This window comes from Cetorhinus maximus, chromosome 21 (genome assembly GCF_964194155.1).
Source record: "Cetorhinus maximus chromosome 21, sCetMax3.hap1.1, whole genome shotgun sequence".
NCBI lineage: Eukaryota > Metazoa > Chordata > Chondrichthyes > Lamniformes > Cetorhinidae > Cetorhinus > Cetorhinus maximus.
In genome coordinates this window covers 28,836,168-28,853,596 of record NC_135899.1, presented here as the reverse complement: position 1 = coordinate 28,853,596, position 17,429 = coordinate 28,836,168, and the positions used below count along the sequence as shown (strand labels likewise).

The following is a 17,429-nucleotide window of genomic DNA, read 5'->3' as shown; positions in this document are numbered from 1 at the left end:
GTTCATTCAACAGTGTTCAAAGAATCCTGTTCCGTCAACACTCAAGAAGCTCGACACCATCCAAGACAACGCAGCCCGCTTGACCAGCACCCCATCCACCACCTTAAACATTCTCTCCCTCCAACATCGGTGCACAGTGGTAGCAGCGTGTACTAACAACAAGATGCATTGCAACAACTCAACAAGGCTCCTTCAACAGCACCTTCCAAATCCTCGATCTCTACCACCTTGAAGGACAATGGCAGCAGATGCATTGGAAAACCACTGTCTGTAAGTTCCCTTCCAAACTACACACCATCCTGACTTGGAACTATATCACCGTTCCTTCACTGTTGCTGGGTCAAAATCCTGGAACTTCCTAACAGCATTGTGGGTGTACCTGCACCAGGTGGACACTAGCAATTCAAGAAGGTGGCTCACAACCCCATTCTCTGGGGAAATCAGGGATGGCCAACAATTGCTGGCCCACGAACAAAACAAAAAGCAACAGCTGACAATTATGGTATGGCTCAAAATTAGTAATCTTCAAGGCATCTCACAGAAAGAGAACACAGAATCTCCAAATTCAGCTAGCTTAAAAACTATAGGAGCTTGCAATGTGAATCTAACACATATGTGACCAAACTTAAGAGCTGAAAAGGTACAAGTAAGCTTCTATTCCATGTCAAACCAGTACCAGAAAGGCCATATTCCAATATAGTGAGACCAAAAATTACCAAATATTTACCAGATTTAATGTGTGCTATTATTTACCATCATTATACTTCATTCACAGGCCAAGACCACAAAATCCCTGTGTCATTGACAACTGTGCATGCTCAATTTTAACAGACCTTTAATACTGTGGTCTCTTTTTGTATTCCTGTGTTCCCAAAGAACACATATTCCATCAAATGTAGTTCTTTGCCCTCTCTGTGAAGATTCTCCATCCTCCCAGATTCCTTGACACTTCCCGCAGAAATCCCATTTCTATGAGATCCCTCTCTTTACAGATATCAGATTGTTAAATATTTTCACTTCCCTTTACAGCTCTTCTATCATATCTGTCAGTATACTCTCTGTACCTATCCCTTCAAATCACAATACTCTTTGTACTGCTTCTATTGACCTTTCTGAAGTTCCTATTTGCTTCTCATGCTGTGCAATCTCTCTGTATTCCTTGTAGAAATCACTATGTTGCTCACACTCCAGGTTTCTTTATACTCTATAGTTAGCTAGTTTCTTTCACATCATTCAGTAACAGTTCCTTCTCAAATCCGTGTCCTGCAAACATAGATCCCTTCCTGTACCAGCTGATTTCCTTGTGCTGATCTGGTTTTCCAATATTTGTATTCCCTGTAGATATTCCTATTCTAACAGATATCTGTGCTCCCCATACAAAACTAATTCAGCTCAAAAGAATCGCTTAATATCACAATGTATTTCCATATTTGCATCAGTAGTTTATCAATTGTTCCTGTGGAAGTTGGACAGCAACATCAATTGAGGAGCCCACTCAGGCCATTAGGCAGGCTTAGCCGAAGGCAACACTTTTTTTAATACAACTCCCTACCCTTTTTCCATAATCCTCAATAACTGCTGGTTTTACACCCATGATGCATTGGGCCGTGTGTTCTCAATTCATAACCCTCTGCTGTAAACAAGCATCTGCTACTGGATCCAAATAATATGTTTACGTCTCCCACAACAGTGAGTCTCTGAACAAGACTGTCAATTTAAAACAAACTGTGGACAGTTTTCAGCTGATGCTGATGCCAGCAAGAATTCAGAATCAACTGTTCAAACCTAGTTCGTGCAAGGGCCTTTCTTCATACCATGTGAGATAACTTACTTCCCATCAGTCTGGGCTAGGCAAAGGGTCTGACCGATTTTATCAGAATCTACACCAGTTCATTTTCAACTTTCTGCCCAAGTTAACTGCTTCTTGGTCAAAAAGTCCAATCCGTCTCTTTCCTGCCCAACTTTCTTGTTTGTATTATGCCATAGTACCATTGTGATGTCGCTAACATTTCTGCAAAATAACAATGGTAAATATGAGAAATTTTCACAGGCATTTTGAAAACATTTCCACAAGGGTTCTAGCTCAAGTACAATTCTGGCTGCATGAAATCTTTACACCCAAGACCACACAAATTTCAAAACCACCTAGTGATTTACCCACAGGCATCATTTTGAGCTAGACACCACCTAAAGATGATGATTAAAGGCCCATCAGTGGCTAGATCAAACATCACACTGAACTGAAGCATCAACTGTAAGATTATACCGTCCCAACGCTTTAATTAAACCCAGTGACAACACTGTCTATTTTACGTGCTTGCTGTTTAAGTTCACTGGATCCCAATTGCCAGTATCCAATCTTTGTACACATTTCTTCCCAAATTTCTAATTGTACCTCAGTCTAAATCACGTACCGCTCAAATTCTTAGTATTCAGCCTAAGCCTATCCCAAGAACATCTCTTGAAGGCTTTCTATTCCTGCTCCTGCTGCATTCTTGCATCTAGGTTATCATCTTATCGTGTCCACGGACAGTCTACACATGGCCCAGCCAGAACTGGACACATTTTTACACCTTGTTGTTGAATTCGGCAAGATCTGCAACAGTGCAGGGTTCCTCTAGCGATAGACATTGCAGGAGATGTTGCATAGTCTGTAGCTCAGTTCCACATTCACAGTTGTCGGGCAGGTTGTATATCCCCATTTGCTTAGTGACACCTTTGAATGACCTACATCAGTCCTAAGTCTGTTAAGGCACTTCCAGGTTGCCCAGTTGCAATTAGCTCCTGGGGGAAGGCTTTCATCTGGTAGAATTTCCATCGCTGGGGGTTGTTTGAGACTGGCGAGCCGGTCTTTCCACAAGGTGAAGCGGGCTTCGGATGGGGTTGATTGTAATGGAACAACACTGTTGATGAAGCTCTTCCTTGACCTATGCACCAAGGTTATTGAGTAACTCAGATCCAAAGAGACTTACAGACCTCCCGTAATTCCAAGTACTGTATTAATAGAGATAGCTTTCAATCCATCTCCACCAGAGCAATTATCTGCATTTTCATTATCTTATTATTATTCATTCATGGGGTGTGGGCTTAGCTGGGTGGGCCAGCATTTATTGCCCGTCCCTAGTTGCCCTTATACACATAGGCTGCCTCTATTGATCTTTCTGCAGTTTCTATGCACTACCCATACTATGCAATCTCTCTGCATTCCTTGTAGATATCTCTATATTCCTCTTTCTACCAGGTCTCTTTATACTCTGTTATTAGCGAGTTTCTTTCACATCATTCAGTAATGGCTCATTCTCAAATTGTGTCTTGAAAATCTAGGTCCCCTCCTGTACCAGCTGAGTTCCTTGTGGTCATTGCCAAACTTGCTGGCACATTTTGCACCCTAAATAACAAATGATTGGTATTAATGTACTTCTTGCTGTAAGAAGAGAGAGTCAAAAGTAGCTCTTGAAAACAAAGTTAAGTTGTACATAGCTCACCCCTTCATCAAATAGCTAGAGTTTCATGGAATTTCACAGAAATGACTACAGCACCAAAGGCCATTCAGCCTAACCAGTCCATGTTGATGTTTGACATCCACACATGAAGTGCTAAGTTCAGCACCATTTGCAACTCCTCAGATACTGAAGCAGTCCATGTCCAAATGCAGCAAGATCTGGACAATATCCAGGCTTGTGCTGCCAAATAGCAAGTAACATTTGCGCCACACAAGTGTCAGGTAATGACCATCTCCAACAAGAGAGAATCTAACCATCTCCCCTTGACATTCAATGACACTACCACCACTGAATCCCGCACTAACATCTTGAGGGTTACCATTGACCAAAAACTGAACTGGACTAGCCATATAAATACTGTGGCTGCAAGAGCAGGTCAGAGGCTAGGAATCATGCGATGAGTAACTCACCTCCCGACTCCCCAAAGCCTGTCCGCCATCTACAACACACAAGTCAGGAGTGTGATGAAATACTCTCCCCTTGCCTGAGTGAGTGCAGTTCCCATAACACAAGAAGCTTGACACCATCCAGGACAAAGCAGCCCGCTGGATTGGCACGACATCCACAAACACTGATTCCCTCCACCATCAACGCACAGTAGCAGCAGTGTGTACCATCTACAAGATGCACTGCAAATACTCACCAAGGCTCCTTAGACAGCACCTTCCAAACCCACAACCACTACCATCTAGAAGGACAAGGGCAGCAGATAGATGGGAACACCACCACCTAGAAGTTCCCCTCAAAGTCACTCACCATCCTGACTTGGAAATATATCGCCATTCTTTCACTGTCGCTGGGTCAAAACCCTGGAACTCCCTTCCTAACAGCACTGTGAATGTATCTACACCACATGGAATGCAGCAGTTCAAGGCGGCAGCTCACCACCACCTTCTCAAGGGCAACTAGGGATGGGCAATAAATGGTGGCCCAGCCAGCGAAGCCCACATCCCATGAATGAATGAAAAAGAAACTTCACATGCCTGCCTTTTTTCTATATCCCTATCCTCCACCAACCACCAGCCCATTGTATCCTTCCATGTTGACAGGGTCTTTGGGCCAATCGCTAATTCTATTTCATTCCATCGTCTCTGTACGAGAACATTTCCATTGCTCTCAGTGATAAATCAGTTACATTTAGTGTACCAATGTCCTCTCATACAGATACCCCCCGATAGCAACCTGACTGAGAATGCCAAACTGCGAGCCTACCAGGCCTGCCACATCATCACATTCCTCTACAGTGGTGAGACTTAGACAACACATGCTAGGCAGAAGAAAAGTTGAACATTTTCCACTCTTGCTGTCTCAAGGCGTATTCACAGCATCTCTTGACAGGAAAAGGTCACCAACTCAGAGGTCCTGGAGCATCCTAATTCCATCAGTATACACTCAATGCTAAGTCCATGACATATGAATGTGGCAAGCTCAGTGCATCAGATGGATGATGACCAAATGCCCAAAGATCTTCTATATGGTGAACTGGCCACTGGGCCACGACTTTCATTCATTACCTCCGCCACAAGGGCACCAGTAAGCAAGATATGAAGGTGGCCAATTGGGAGACAATCGCTGACAGCCATGACCTCTGGGGGCTGACTGGAAGAGGCGAGCAGAAACGCAAAACTCAAGTGGCTGAGAAGAGGGCTCAGGGAAAACGGGGGCCAGCAAATCGAGAGCCTTGTCTTCCTCTGCTGCAAATGTGGCAGAGACTTCCACGCCAGGGTGGGGCTCCTGAGTCCCACCAGGCGATGTTTAACAAAGAATGCACCACTACCATGCTAAATACACAAAGGAAAACAGACGATCTTATCATTATCACATTGCTGCTGGGGAGTTTGCTGTGCGCAAATTGGCTGCCATGTTTCTAGATTACAATTCAAAAAGTACTTCAATGTTTGTAAAGTGCTTTGAGAGGTCCAATGGTCATGAAAAGCGATAGTGATGCAAGTCTTTCATTTTCTTCCGATACTCCAGCAGTGTTTCACAAAGGTGCATGCTAAAGCTACAGGTCTTCTCTCCCTCACCCCTCCATTCCCACTCTTATTGTAACACCAAGTGGCTTCATTAGCCAAGTCGGCGCCTGCGCCCTTGTTACCTGTTGAGCCGGCGGTGACGCAGGCGCAGCTGCTCCTTTTCTACAGGTGAGTCTTTCCCTGCTTCACTGGGGCCCTGACCGCGAGACGCAGACGCCCCTCCCTCCCCTTGTGACGTTGACACAGGTGTTCCCCAGGCATTGCGCCTGCGTGTCCCTCCTCACCTGCCCGCCGCGACGCAGCGCGCGTCTCGCGCCCACCACCGGCGGCGGCTTTCACACCGCGCGCGCGCGCCCTTACGCATGCTCGCTGGCGGCAGCCCGGCTCGAGCAGCTTACCTAGCCGCAGGTTCACTAGGCCCGGGCCCCAGGCCTTTCCAACCCAATCTTCTTCATGACCCGGTGCAGTCGGGTCTACCGTTTATTACTCCCCGCCCGATTCTCTGCCCCGTCCTCACCTTCAGTTTATTTCTTCTCTTATCTTTCTCTCTTCGGAGTATTTTTTTTTCTGTCACTCCCTCTTGCGCAGCCACAACAACGGCAAACCAACCCCCCCTCCCCTTCTTACAATAGCGACGTCACTTCTGGTCTTCGCTGCCGCCCCTCTGCCGCAACGTCACTTCCGGTCCTCGCTGGCGCTCTCGATATCGACATCACTTCCGTCTGCGTCCACCGCTGCCCTTCGTCACGTGGGTCCCAGCGCCGGCTGTTGTAAAGCGGCAGGCGTTTCCTCTTTCGGGATTCAGCTATGTTTTAGCATTTTCTGTGAAAAAGACGATGTTTCGCCACGATTTGCTGCTTCCAAAACGTGTTTTGTGTCTTGAACGAGGGAAGAAAAAAAAAAGTCGTTCGAATTAATGGTGCACACCTTTAAATTCCCCAGTGCTACATCAATGGCAGGGAGTCAGGGTTTTTCATTCCTGAGGTGTTCAGTTCACTGTGAGAATGTTCCCCCGCATCGGGAATACAACGGGTTCTTCATCGTCCTTATTCAAAAGGGAATTGGATAACTATTTAAAGAGCAAAGATTTGCAGTGCTACGGGGATAAGGTGGGGGAGTGGGACTAGCTGTAGTTGCTCTTGCAGAAAGTCAACATGGATACAATGAGCCGAGTGACCAGTGCTGTAACCACTCTGATTCCTGGTGCGCTCCACATCGGCAAATTCTGCCTCGCCAACATATGATTTTTCCCAAACATGAGAGTTAATGTTTGGAGAATCACAAGCTGGGTTACAAATTGCCTTTGGTTGTGCTCTGGAGCAAGCTACCTGTGCTATGTATGCTTCCTGCACACCACACTCTCCACACAAAAGGTCCAGAATAACCTGTTAGTCTATTTCCTCACCCTTCTGCTCTAATCTGTTTTGCCCTGTAACTTGACAGAAGTGTGAGCTTTTCACTTTATACATTAATGATCTAGATGAAGGAACTGAGGGCAGTTTGCAAATGATACAAAGATAGGTGGAGGGACAGGTAGTATTGAGGAGGCGGGGAGACTGCAGAAGGATTTGGACAGGATAGGAGAATGGGCAAAGAAGTGGCAGATGGAATACAACGTGGGGAAGTGTGAGGTCATGCACTTTGGTAGGAAGAATAGAGGCATAGACTATTTTTTAAATGGGGAGAGAATTCAGAAATCTGGAGTGCAAAGGAACTTGGGAGTCTTAGTCCAGGATTCTCTTAAGGTTAACTTGCAGGTTGAGTCGGTAGTTAGGAAGGCAAATGCAATGTTGGCATTTATTTCAAGAGGACTAGAATACAAAAGCAGGGATGTGCTGCTGAGGCTTTATAAGGCTCTGGTCAGACCACATTTAGAATATTGTGAGCAATTTTGGGCCCCGTATCTCAGGAAGGATGTGCTGGCCCTGGAGAGGGTCCAGAGGAGGTTCACGAGAATGATCCCATGAAAGGCTTAACATATGAGGAACGTTTGAGGATTCTGGGTCTATACTCGATGGAGTTTAGAAGGATGAGGGGGGATCTGATTGAAACTTACAGAATACTGAAAGGCCTGGATAGAGTGGACGTGGGGAATATGTTTCCATTAGTAGGAGAGACTAGGACCCGAGGGCACAGCCTCAGAGTAAAGGGAAGACCTTTTAGAACAGAGATGAGGAGAAACTTCTTTAGCCAGAGAGTGGTGAATCTATGGAATTCATTGCCACAGAAGGCTGTGGAGGCCAGGTCATTGAGTGTGTTTAAGACCGAGATAGATAGGTTCTTGATTGGTAAGGGAATCAAAGGTTACGGGGAGAAGGCGGGAGAATGGGGTTGAGAAACTTATCAGCCATGATTGAATGGTGGAGCAGACTCGATGGGCCAATTGGCCTAATTTCTGCTCCTATGTCTTAAGGATAACAGCGTGATGAGGGCACCAGAGCACCTGGGAGCTTGCTGAACAACAGGACTTAAAGCATATGTGTATCAAGTAATGAGATTTTATGATTGGGCAAGAAACAAGGTTAATTTGAGTCAAATCAGGGATAGCGAGAAAGAATAAGAGAAAGGAAATTGTAAGAAAACAAATTAAAATTTAAAGTTTCTTTTTAAATCACTAACAATGTATTAACTAAGAATGAAACTCCTTGCATTCAATTAGTTCCTTTCTGGGCCAGAGAGGTTGAGTCACTTTGCAGGAAAATAAATCTCCACAAGTGTGAGGTGATGTATTTCAGCAGAAGAGATAGGGAGAAGCAATATAGACGATACTTGCCTTTATTAGCTGAGGCATAGAATACAAGAGCAGGGAGTTTATGCTGGAACTGTATAAAATGCTGGTTAGGCCACAACTGGAGTAATGCGTGCAGCTCTGGTCAACACATATAGGAGGGATGTGATTGCACTGAAGAGGGTGCAGAGGAGATTTACCAGGATGCTGCCTGGGCTGGAGGACCTGAGGTATGAGGAAAGGTTGGATAGGCTGGGGTTGTTTTCCTTGGAGCAACGAAGGTTGAGAGGGGACCGATAGAGTTGTATAAGATTATGAGGGGTATAGATGGGGTGGATCGGAAGGCACTTTTTCTATTAGTAGAGCGCTCAATAACCAGGGGACGTAGATTTAAAGTAAGAGGTAGAAGGCTGAGGGGAGCTGAGGAGAAATTTCTTCACCCAGAGGATGGTGGGAGTCTGGAACTCACTGCCTGAGAGGGCGGTTGAGTCAGCAACTCGTAACGTTTAAGAAGTATTTATATGTTCATCCATCCATTAGTCGGCCAACACATCCATGTTTGTGGCGCACTGTCTCCCTACGCCAACTGGAAAGCAAAAAAGACTCATGACCCAAATGGACGATGCTTGACTGTCAGCCAAACAACCTTTTTTCCCCCTTATTCTCAATATTTTTATGTCTGTTAAAGAAATGTTCAAAGGAAATGACAAAAAGAAAGCAATCTCCTTTAATGACCTGATGATTTTTCACCAGGGTTGCTCATAACATTGCCCTGGAGATTGATCTTCAATTACTGGAGACTCTGGGGCCAATCCTGGAGGGTACACTATTTCGAAGAAGAGCAGGAGAGTCCTCCTGGTGTTCTGGACTACTATTTATCCCTCACCCAGCATCACTAATAGTGATTATCTGGTCGCAATCATGTTGCTGTTTGTGGGATCTTGCTGTGTGCAAATTAGCTGCTGCGTCTCCTGTATTGCAACAGTGACTGCGTTTCAAAATTCCTTCATTGGCGGCAAAGTGCTTTGGGATGCCCTGAGGATCTGGAAGTGCGATCCAAATGCATGTCTTTAACACTTGTTCTTCAGTCTCACCCACAAAACTTTGAAGGCACATACAGGCCACGGTACCACACGCCCCTCAGTAAGCACCTCCGCGCCTTCAGGGGAGGAGGGGCGGTAACTCTGGCGGCTGAGAGGGCGGTGGAGGAATCAAATAAATGTGGCCCTGGTCGAGGTGTGGAATCAGGTCACCTTCACGGTCATCCGCCCTCCCGACGGCTAAATGGTCCCTTGGGCCGAGGGTGGGGGGTGGTGGGACAACGCGGGAGAAGACAATGAGCCGGCAGGCAAGGGTTACGTGCAGTCCGTTACATGGGTCACTGACGGTAGGTATGTAAAGCTGACCTCCGGCTCACTCCCAGGAACCGCGGTCCTCAATGGGGCCGGGGGTGGGGATGCGGTTTGCAGGGGGTCACACAGAGTTCCAACACTTTCGCAAGAGCGGACGCTTTGTAACCAGACTCCGACTGACAGGAGGCTCACTGCCTTCCTGAAAGGGGTCACCGATGTCTTGGATGACACCTCACAACAGGGGAGGGTGTGAGCGGCAGTGGTCCAGGCTGCCGTGGGAGCCGGTTTTTGTCTCTTCACTGGCGTGAGCTTCACATTAGGATTAGTGAAGGGAGATAAATACATTTGTTGCAATGAGTAATGTGACAGAGCTTTGGCCCAAAGAATAAGGAGATCACATAGCCGTTTGGAAAAGTAGAGGAGAGTGATGTGGAGGTACAGCTGCATAAATCATTGAAAGTAGAGATGCAGGTTAATAAGGCCATTTTAAAAAACAAATAAAGCTCGGGTTCATATGCAGAGCAATAGAATTTTTTGCAAAAAATCAGGGAAGTTGTTTTAAACTTATAAAGAATCCTGAATTCTTAAAGCATGGCCACAGCTCCGGTCTCCATATTATAAAATGGATATAGAGGCACTGGAGAAGGTACAAAAGAAGAATTTACAAGAATGACATCAGAACTGAGAGGTTATACCCATCAGGAAAGATTGAACCGGCTGGGGTTCTCTTCTCTTAAAAAGAGAAAGCTAAAAGGGTGACCTGATTGCGGGCTTTAAAATTAACTAGGGAAGATGTTTTCACTTGTGGCAGAGTCCAGAACGTGGATCTTACTACCACAGGGAGTAGGTGAAGTGAAAAACATGGATGCATTTAAGGAAATGCTAGATAAGTACAAGACAGAGAAAGGAATATAAATGTATACAGCTGAAGAGGGGTGATGGTAGGCTTGTGTGGGATAGAAACCCTAGCAGCGACCTGCTGAACCAAAATGCCTCTATCTGCACTTCACTCCCTCCACCACCGGTGGAGAGTGGCAGCAGTGAGTACCAGCTACAAGATACACTGCAGCAACTCACCAGGGCTCTTTCAACAGCACCTTCCAAACCCACGACCACTACCAACTAGAAGGACAAGGGCAGCAGGTGCATGGGAACACCACCACCTGCAAGTTCCCCCCCAAGTCACTCGCCATCCTGACTTTGACATGCCTTCACTGGGTCAAAATCCTGGAACTCCCTCCCTAACAGCAGTGTGGGTGTACCTACACCACATGGACTGCAGCGGTTCAAGAAGGCAGCTCATCACTGCCTTCTTGAGGGCAACTGGGGATGGGCAATAAATGCTGGCCTAGCCAGTGATGCCCATATCAAAGATTTTAAAAATATTCAATATAACAAACACATCTGCTGAATCTGTTGTTTAAAAGGAGATTGAAATGAAAGACTTGCATGTATATAGTGCCTTTCATGATCCCAACCCACTTTACAGCCAAAGAACTGCTTTTGAAGTGTAGTCACTTGTAACGCACAGCAAGCTCTCACAAATAGCACTGTAATAATGACCGGATCATCATTATTTTTCTTAATGATGTGCGTAGAGGGATAAATCTTGGCCCCAGGACACCGGGCAGAGCTCCCTGCTCTTCTTTGAAATAGTGGCCATGGGATCTGCAGTATAAGGCCCTGGCACATGTAGGGTTAATGTAGGACTGAGTACAGTACCGCCCACACAGTGATATAGAAAGGCGTGTGACCCAGACCTCGGGTCAGTGTGGTGTTGAGCAGAGACGTGTATAGACCTAAGCATGGAGATAGCTCCTAGCCTGTGCCCTTTACTGTACATGTGTAAATAGTTCTAGTAGTTAATCAAGACTTGCAGTTAACCTACAGAAGACTGGGGAGACCTCTCTAAAACATCTGTAACCAATGCCCTCCCAACATGGTAGCAGAAATGGGATTAAAAACCCTAAAAACTTGGAGGTATTGTAGTATAAGGGTCTGGCACATGTAGGGTTAATGTGGGACTGAGTACAGTATTGCCCACACAGTGATATAAGAAGGCACATGACCAAGACCCAGGGTCAGTGTGTTGTTGAGCAGAGACGTGTGTAGGGCTAAGCATGGAGATAGCTCCTAGCCTGTGCCCTTTACTGTACAGGTGTAACTAGCTCTAATAGTTCATGAAGACTTGCAGTTAACCTACAGAAGACCACAGAGACTTCTCTGAGACTTGTCGATCTGTAACCAATGCCCTCCAAACATGATCTTTTACGTTCAAAAATTTTAAAGCCCCCATTGAACAGATAGAGGGGATGACTTCTTGTGTTTACCTGTGTAATGTGCAGCAAAATTGTCTTTTTTTGCTTGTGAATGTGTTTACAGTTCCGTTAAATGCAACGCAGAGGGGGAACAATTCCCCATCCTGCTCCCGCCCCCCCTCCCCCAGCCTGTTCTTCTTTCATTTTTTGTCCCTTTTGATGCCACTCTCCCACATTGCCGGTCTGTAGTCAGCGTGCCTCACCTCCGGAAGGTCTGACCTTGTCCAGGAACCGGGAGCGGGCTCGTCTGGTGGGATTTTTCAGGGGTGCAGAATGGCACACGGACCTGGATACAGCCAAATATGAGCCCCTCCCCACCCTGGGAAATCTCACCCTAAAACAGAAAAACTGCATGTAACTGTGAGGTCGGGTTCAAAAAACATCATGTAGGGTTGCGATAGAATAGGTAGAGAGAAACTGTCTCCACTGGCAGCAAGATTCGTGACTAGAGAACTGAGATTTAAAGTGATTGGCTAGAGTGCCAGAAGAGAGATGAGAATTTTCCTTTTTCAAAATGAGTTGTTATGATCTAGAAAATGCTGCCTGAAAGGGCAGTGGAAGCTGATTCAATAGTAACTTTCAAAAGGGAATTGGATAAATACTTGAAAAGGAAACATTTGCAGTGATTTGGTGAAAGAGAAGGGGAATGGGTAAAGGATAATCAAGAGATATGGGCATACAGCAGGAAAGTGGAGTTGAGGTGAACCTTATTGGTTATTTGTAATGGCAGAGCAGCCTCGAGGGGCCATATGGGCTATACCTGCTCCTATTTCTCATGTATGGTCAAAGACCCAGTGCTGGCCCAATGGGCTAAATAGTATCCTTCAGAACGGTGTGGCTACGCCCTGATATATGAGTGTGCAGTGAGGGTATGCCCTGGTATGAGTGGTCACTGAGGATATGCCCTGGTATATGATTATTTAGTGTGGGTATGCCCTGGTATAAGTGGTCACTGAGGATATACCCTGGTATATGATTGTTCAGCGTTGGTATGCTCTGGTAAGAGTGGTCACTGAGGATATACCCTGGTATATGATTTTTTAAAATTCATTCATGGGATCTGGGCTTCACTGACTGGGCCAGCATTTATTGCCCATCCCTAGTTGCCCTTGAGAAGGTGGTGGTGAGCTACCTCCTTGAACCGCTGCAGTCCATGTGGTGTAGGTACATGCACAATGCTGTTAGGAAAGGAGTCCAGGATTTTGACCCAGCGACAGTGAAGGAATGGCGATATATTTCCAAGTCAGGATGACTTGTCAAGTGATTTGGAGGGGAACTTCCAGGCAGTGGTGTTCCCATCTATCTGCTTCCCTTGTCCTTCTAGATGGCAGTGGTTGTGGGTTTGGAAGGTGCTGTTGAAGGAGCCTTGGTGAATTCCTATGAGCAGTTAGTGATTCTATGCCCTGGTATATGAGTGGTCAGTAACACTTCTATTTCTTAGGTTCTTACATTTATTGAGTTTTATATTAACTTTGAGTGCAGTGATTTAGTTAAGTCCAAAATCAGAGTCTTAAATCTGAACAAAGCATACTACGTAGATCTGAGGGGACGAGTTGGTTGATGTGGGGGTCAGGAAGGTTGAAAGATATGATATGAAGCAATGGCAAACATTTAAATAATCCATTCAAAATTCACGACCGAATTACCATTGCCTTAAGAATAAGAACCTCACAGGAAGAATGATCCTAATAAGGCTGAGAAATTAAATAGAATATCAGATTAAAGGAAATGGCTAATAAAGCTGCCAGTATGAGAAGTGGATAAAGAAAGGAAAAATAGTACAAAACTAAAGGCTTTAGAGGCATAAAAACAGATTGTAAAAGCTTCTTTAGTTATGTGAAAAGGAAAAGATTAGCGAGAATAAACATGGGTCCATCAGAGGCAGAGGCAGGAGTAATGATAATGGAGGATAAGGAAATGAAAGAGATATTAAATAAGTATGATCTGTCTGTTTTCATGGTAGAAGACCCAAAAAGCCTTCTGGAACCAAGGGCCTAGTGAAAATGAGTGAAAATAGCATTAATGAAGAAACGGGGCTGGACAAATTGTTGGGTCCAAAAGCTGACAAATCCCCTGGATCTGATGATCAGCAAGCTAGGATTTGAAAAAAAAATGATTCTGAGATTATAGTTGTATTGGTTTTGATCTTCCACAATTTCTTAGATTCTTAAGTGGACGAGATTCTAGATTGCAAGGTAGCAAACCTAACCCTGCTATTCAAGAAAGAAGGGAGAGAGGAAACAGACAACTATAGGCCAGTGGGTTTGGTGACCGTCGTAGGTAAAGTGCTAATGTCTATTTTCAGGAATGTGCTAACAGAGTATTCTATCGACCAGAAACCGTACTGGACTAGCCATATAAATACTGTGGCTACAAGGGCAGATCAGAGGCTGGGAATCCTGTGGCGAGTAACTCACCTCCTGACTCCTCAAAGCCTGTCTACAATCTACAAGGCACAAGTCAGCAGTGTGGTGGAATACTCTCCATTTGCCCAGATGAGTGCAGCTCCCACAACAATCAAGAAGCTCAACACCATCAAGGACAAAGCAGCCCACTGGATTGGCACCCCTTCCACATTCTTCCCTCCACCACTGATGCACAATGGCAGCAGTGTGTACCATATACAAGATGCACTGCAGAAACTCACCAAAGCTCCTTAGGCAGCACCTTCCAAACCCATGCCCGCTACTATCTAGAAGGACAAGGGCATCAGACACATGGGAACACCACCACCTGGAAGTTCCCCTCAAAGCCACTCACCATCCTGACTTGGAAATATATCGCCATTCCTTCACTGTCACTAGGTCAAAATACTGGAACTCCCACCCTAACAGCACTGTGGGTGTGCCCACGCCAATGGAATGCAGCAATTCAAGAAGGCAGCTCACCACCACCTTCTCAAGGGCAACGAGGGATGCGCAATAAATACTGGCCCAGCCAGCGATGCCCATGAATAAATAAAAAAGAACCCTCACATGCCTGCCTTTTTTCTATATCTCTATCCTCCATCAACCACCAGCCCATTGTATCCTTCCATGTTGACAGGGTCTTTGGTTATAGAGAGGTTAAGTGAGTGGGCAAGAGAACAACAGATGGAATATAACTTGGAGAAATGTGAAGTTATCCACTTTGGTAGGAAAAGTAGAAAAGCAGAATATTATTTTAAAAAGTAAGAGACTGGTAAATGTTGGTATTCAAAGAGGCCTGCGTGTCCTTGTCAAATCATACAAATTTGCCATGCAAGTAAGGAGGAATACAAATGGTATGTTAGCCTTCGTTACAAAGGAGTTGGAGTATAAGAGTAAAGAAGTCTTATTGCAATTATATAGGGCCTTGGTGAGACCACACCTGAGTGCAGTTTAGGTCTCCTTACTTAAGGAAGGATACACTTACTTTAGAGGCAGCGCAACAAAGATTCCCAACACTGATTCCTGAGATGAGGAGAGACTGAGCAGACTAGGCTTATATTCCCAAGAGTTTAGAAGAATGAATGCAACATATCAAAATCTTAACAGACATGACAGTTGGGAGGATGTTTCCCCCCGCTGATTGGGGAGTCCAGAACCAGGGGCCACTATCTCAGGATAAGGAGTTGACCATTTAGGACTGAGATGAGGAGACATTTCTTCATTCAAAGATTATGAATCTTTGGACTTCTGTACAACAGAGAGTTGTGGATATTCAGTCGTTGAGTATATTCAAGACAGAGGTTGATAGATTTTTGTGTACTAAGGGGATTAAGGGATATGGGGGATAGGTATAACTGAGGTAAAAGTTCAGCCACGACCTTATTAAGTGGCAGAGCAGGCTGAAGGGCCCACTACTTGTTATGTTCTTGCATTCTGGTACAGGAGTGGTCAGTGACGGGAGGTGAGAGCAGAGTTTTTGGGACATTTTTCCTACTTAGCTCCAGGCAATCCTGCAATCCAATGGCCTGCCCAGTCAGATGGCTGAAGACGGAGAAGTAGCAGGAAGCCAATAAGTGATTATGTGGTAAAATCCATGTTTTTAGTCTGTTCAAATTCTGGCAGGAGCCTATGCCGTCACGGTAGGGTGGGGTAGCAGCATTGGGAGGGGTCCGAAAACCTTGGTTCTTGCCAATCTTTACCTACAACCTGAGGGTTTGGGTGACTGAAGTGTGCTCCTGCAGGGATGGAATGCATCCTTTATGTCAGACAATTGGAAATTCAAGGCTCCAAGGGTGAGTCCAAGACTCAGGTTCAAAGTTATGAAGAGGATACTGAACTCGCTGGAGACATTAAATGTTGGAGTTTTAAAGCAATAGGCAAATAGGATCTTCTCCTCTCCAGTGTCAAATGGCCTCCTTCTGCGCCATAACAATTCTGTGGTGGTTCTACCCCAGTTTCTAATCGGTCAGCACAGGCCTCGACCGAGAGCATGGGAGCAGGTCAGACGCCTCCCTGACTCCTCAGCCCTGGAGGTCAGAGGACCTGAGAAGAATGTCGGGCAAGAGAAAAAGAATGAAAACAAACAAAGAGAAAAAAAATCAAATTAAAAGGACTTTCAAGAGGCAGACTTTCAATGCTGCCGCTCTTGGCCATCACCCCTATTTCTTGTTTATAAGAAGTTAAAGCACCCTTTGTCCTTGCAGCTTTGTCAACAGTGAAACAATTTTGCTTAATGACTCTGTCCCTTTAATAACTGCAGGCCACGATACCAACCAGGGCATGTGTGTGAATCCCGACTCTGACCCATCCTGTCTCAGTTTGCAAATGTACAAATCCTTTATTTTCTTTTGGCTTTCCCATAGCCCAAGTCTCGTTTCTGATTCCAGCTCCACCACCCCCATCCCCCCTCCCACTGTTTAATGGACCCAGGCTAATGTGAAAAGCAAATTTGCTTTTACAGGCATAATAGATTCCTCATCATCCCCGCCTCTCTCTCAAAGCCCCGCCTCTTTGGCTATTCATTTTGAAATGAAGCGACGAGGCTCCCAGCAGTAGCTTGGCGATCGATCAGTTTGATTGATCACCCGAGGACAGCGAGGGTAGAAGATGGGAGGGAGTGTGGGGGGGTGGTTGGTGATGCAAGGAGGCCACAAATGCAGGCTAAAGTCCAAAAAGGCAACAGCTGCTGCATTCAGCATCCAAAAGGGAAAGGTCACTGACCAAAAGCAAAACATTTACCGGCTCCTCGCTGGGTCCCTCGCTCCCATTGTGTGCTCAGGGGCATACCCCTTCATAAAGACAGCGTTCACAGGGGAAAAAGAAGGGCGAGTGTCCATCCTTGCACGCTGATCTCACAGCTTTCTCTTCTGACGCTCCGTCTCCTCTTCTGCTTCACACTCATTCATCTGGTGGGACTCCTCCCACCCAAACTTCAATAGAAAACCCGAAGGAGAAACATTTTCACTTGTTTTTGCTGCCTTTCCGCTCATGCTTGTGTCTCTATTTGTCTGTCTCTGCTTCCCATTCCTCTCTCTGGTTAAAACATGCCTCCTTTCACTCGCATTTAGTGCTGCAGATGATCTGAGCATAAAACAAGCATTTCCTTTGCGATAAACCTGGTGCAAGACGCATCTTATCCACCAA

General features: G+C 45.6%; 1 protein-coding gene across 4 annotated transcripts in view; it reads right to left on the bottom strand.

The window, feature by feature from the left end:
- Positions 1–6,121, bottom strand: part of LOC144695803 (E3 ubiquitin-protein ligase RING2-A-like) — a 30,952-nt gene extending 24,831 nt beyond the window's left edge. For 2 of the 4 annotated variants that reach the window (XM_078566789.1, XM_078566791.1), the window contains exon 1: positions 5,997–6,121. The gene's annotated coding sequence lies outside the window, so the exon portion shown is untranslated. Of the gene's footprint in view, positions 1–5,877 lie in introns of all 4 variants that reach the window. The other 2 variants (XM_078566792.1, XM_078566790.1) reach the window with 2 other exon arrangements.
- Positions 6,122–17,429: the final 11,308 nt, after the last annotated feature.